Source organism: Haliotis asinina, chromosome 7 (assembly GCF_037392515.1).
Source record: "Haliotis asinina isolate JCU_RB_2024 chromosome 7, JCU_Hal_asi_v2, whole genome shotgun sequence".
Classification (NCBI taxonomy): Eukaryota; Metazoa; Mollusca; class Gastropoda; order Lepetellida; family Haliotidae; genus Haliotis; species Haliotis asinina.
The window spans coordinates 10,064,116-10,068,696 of NC_090286.1; positions in this window are offsets into that span (position 1 = coordinate 10,064,116).

Here is a 4,581-nt window from a genome sequence, read left to right on the forward strand (position 1 = left end):
TTTCAGGCATTTAGTTTTAAGTGATTTAATATGCGGTAAAAACGTTAAGTGTGAGTCAAAAATGAGACCCAAGAACTTAGCTTCCTTCACAACTTTAATTGGTGTGCCATCTAGAGATAGTTCAGGGTCTTTATGTGGTTTATATTTACGACAAAAATGTATACAGTTAGTTTTCGATTTAGAAAATTTGAAGCCGTTTTCAAGACACCATTTATTAATTTTGTTTAAACACAACTGTAGTTGTCGTTCAATGGTATGCATATTTTTACCACGACAAGAAATATTAAAATCATCCACAAATAACGATCCATCAATTGAATCGTTTAAAACTTTTGATAAACTGTTTATCTTTATACTAAAACGTGTGACTGACAAAATACTGCCTTGTGGAACACCCTGATCCTGATTGTAATGATCAGACAGGGTAGAACCCACTCGGACTTGAAATCGTCTGTTATTTAAAAATTTGCCTATGAATTCAGGCAAACGACCTCGCAAACCGAAATCATGTAAATCTCTCAGAATGCCATACTTCCAGGTTGTGTCATATGCCTTCTCAAGATCAAAAAAGATAGACACAGCATGTTGTTTATTGATTAGTGCATTTTTCACAAATGATTCTAAACGCACTAAGTGATCGACAGTACTTCTGTTTTTACGGAAACCACATTGTATATCTGTGATAAGGTTATTTGTTTCCAAGTACCAAACAAGTCGATTATTTATCATGCGTTCCATGGTCTTGGAAACACAGCTAGTTAATGAAATCGGACGATAATTAGATGGATCCGTATGATCACGTCCAGGTTTAGGTATGGGTACTACTATGGCATCACGCCATGAAGAAGGAAATTTCCCGGAAGTCCAAATATCATCAAATATTGATAACAGCGTCTCTAAACAGGATTCTGGTAAGTGCTTCAGGAGTTGATAATGTATGTTATCAGCTCCTGTAGCAGTGTCATGAGCTTGATCAAGAGCAGTATGGAGTTCATGAATAGAAAACGTTTCATTATAATCTTCCCCATTATCAGAATTGAAATTAATAGTTTTCTTTTCTTGTTGCTTTTGATACTGCTGGAATTTAGGTAAATAATTAGAGGAGGAAGAGTGTTTAGCGAGGGTTTCGCCCAGTCTATTTGCAATATCTGATTTATCCGTAAGTAACTGATCTCCATGTTTAAGATGATGGACAGTAGATTTAGTACCTTTACCTTTAATTTTTTGGACCATGTTCCATACCTTGGACATGGGTGTCCGAGAATTTATTTTAGATACATAATTTTGCCAAGATTGGCGTTTGTTCTGTTTAAACGTACGCCGCGCTTTAGCATTTAAAATTTTAAATTTATTCAAATTATGCACCATTGGATGGCGACGGAAATAATGTTCTGCTTTTTTCCTTGCCTTCCTAGCTTGTTTGCAGTCATCGTTGAACCATCGTTTCGAATATGTGGAGCTGCAGAGGACTTTGGTATACACTCATCAGCTATGGAGTTCAATTCATCAGAAAAACATTTAATAGCATCGGGAACGTCAATAAAACGTTCGGGTTTAAGTTTTTCAGAACACAGAGTTTCATATAAAGCCCAGTTAGCCTTTTTAAAATTCCGCCTTGATGATGGAGGAACATCAGATGGAGTAACAGCTTTTAATATAGTAGGAAAATGGTCACTTCCACAGAGGTCATCGTGGACTGACCATTCGAATTCATTAAGTAGTTCTGAATTTGTGAGTGACAAGTCGAGAGCAGAATAAGTCCCTGTACCAGGGTGTAAATATGTGTTGGAACCATCATTATAAATACATAAATCATTGTCAGAACAAAAGTCCTCCAACAATTTACCTTTAGTGTTTGTATTTACACTACCCCAGAGTGGGTTGTGCCCATATAAATCTCCCATTATAATACAGGGCTTCGGGAGTTGATCATATAGAGCTTGAAGATCGGTTTTGGCAAACGCCGAAGACGGCGAAATATAAAGAGAGCATAGCGTAAACGCTACATGTAAAGTAATTCTTACTGCAACAGCCTGCATATTAGTAACAAGCGAAACAGGGCTTTGAATAACATTTTGTCTGACAAGAATGGATGATCCGCCAGTGGCTCTATCACCCGGAGGCGAAAAACAATGATATGCATTAAAATGACGAAGGTCAAATATATCTGTTTGTTTTAAATATGTCTCTTGGAGACATATCACTGAAGGTGTAAAATCTTGGACTAATAGCTGTAATTCATGTAAATTTGTCCTCAATCCTCTGCAGTTCCACTGTACAATATTATTGGAATAAACTATCTTTTAGGGGGATTTATGGGGGATCTACCCCGCACTCTTTTGGAGGGCGACAAGCTATGTGCCCTAGAATGGACGTTTTCAGAAACGTCCATGTCTTCAAGAGACCCGTATTTATTAAACAATTGAACTTTATTTTGTGACCCCTTGGGAATTCTGCCACTTTGTTGTTTTGAAGCATCAGGCTTAGGCTTCGGTTTACTTTTCACCGTTTGTCGACTATCAGCTGTTGATTGAGACTTTGAATGTGACTGAGATGCTGATGATTTGTGATCAGAAGACGACTTTGAAGTACTAGGAAGTGATTCCTCAGTCTGTGATGATATAGCAGTGCACAAAGGCTGTGGAGAATCACAATTGACCCAAGTCAAGGTAGTTTGGCAACCTGTGGTTGATGTTGTTTTAGAGCTAGAACCCGATGATGTTTTTGCTATTGTAGCATAACTTTCTGGAAGATCAGATCTTTTTACCAGTTTTTTTGGCCTCAGAGAAAGATATATTTTGTGTAAATTTGATTTTATTTATCTCCATTGGTTCTTTCCAAATTGGACACTGTTTAGAAAATGAAGAATGGTCACCTGAGCAGTTGGTGCATTTTTTAAAGTCACTGTCTTCTCACCACAGTGAGCACACACAACAGACAATGTGCAAGTACTAACGCCATGACCAAACTTCTGGCATTTAAAACACCTTAATGGATTGGGTATATAGGTGTCTACACCGATGTGACAATAGCCTGCCTTTACAGATCTGGGAGCTGTTGGAGAGGAAAATGAAAAGAGGTAGGTGTTAGTCTAAATGGTCTCCTGGTTTTTACGTGTTGTAAAACGCTTAACGTATGTGACCCCTTGATCTTTCATTTCTGAAACAATATCAAATTCAGACATGTCGGCAAATAATCCATCTCTATCCCTGATGATTCCTTTGCTTGTGTTAAGTGTCCTATGTGGAGATACTGATACTGGAATGCCGACGAATGTGGTGGTAGACATCAGGTTAGTAGTTTGTTGTCTTCTGTTGCATTCAACGAGCAACGCACCTGAACGCAAACGTCTGATATTTTTGACGTCACCAGCAATTCCTTGTATGCCTTTCTGTATCGCAAAAGGGTTCAACTTCAGTCTGCTGTTATCTTGAGTCTCAATCACGACAAAACGTGGCCAGTAATCAATGGAAGTGGACAGTCTTTGGTCGTTATCATCTGGATCATTGTCAAGTGGACGTTTTTTCTTTGTAATGGGGATTTGAGAAGCCATGGTTATGGTTGAATAGTTCATCATCCGAGCTCCCCACCCACCACGGAGTATCACAAGGACAATGCTAAAAACAAGCGGGTCTCCGGCTTGCAGCACCAAGGATACTCGGATGATATACTCCAGCAGAAAAAATAAAAGATTAATGATTCCACCAGATTGGCCCATGAGCCACCGCCTTCTGGGATACGACTCTAGGCAATAATAAACAGTAACGTTTTCAAATTCTGTTTCGAAATTCGCTAAGGCTAGAAAATATAAACATACAATTCTCAAATTTTTGTGCAACACTACAGAGTTATAGCACAGGGCTTGGCGTGACCAGCCGATTGATAGAAACGGGCCGATTCTACCACCCGTCTAGGTGAAGTAAGGGCCAAATGGGCAATGGAACGCAGTTAAAAGCCCCAGTGTCCTCAACCACCAGGATCCCGTCCTCCACCGACACGGGACGCAACCCACGGCAAACGGGTTGGTGGACCAAATATCCCCCCGGGTCCACAACGGGGGTGTCGGCGAGCTCTTTGCGTTACCCAGCACCCACCACGAGGAGGTGGCTCGCCACGGGTGCCGAAGATTATAGAAACAAATGTGCCAGCTGATAGAAGCATAAACAGGACCAAAAGTGGAGGCCGAACATAATTGACAAAAATGGTATTGCTAGTCTGGCCGACTCAGTGTTAACTCAAGCAGATGCGCGTCTGCTAACCAGTGACACAGGCAGCATATACATGAATACAAATATCTGAGAGGTTGACATTTGTCGAAAGGTAATGAGTTATTAACAACTCACCTGAAGACACATATACACATCTCAACAGTTTCCACGCGTCAGATCCGCAGTGAATATGTGCTAAAAATGGAATGACGTAATGTTTTTAAACAAAGAAGAGTCGTTGCCTGTTAAATATGTAATAACAAGTTCGTGTCACTTTCACGGAGGGTCGTCTCTATTAAAATTGCTCACACTTGATCACTATTTCATAATCTGTCCAACTATATGTAAAAGTTATGTCTAGTCCTAAGAAAAG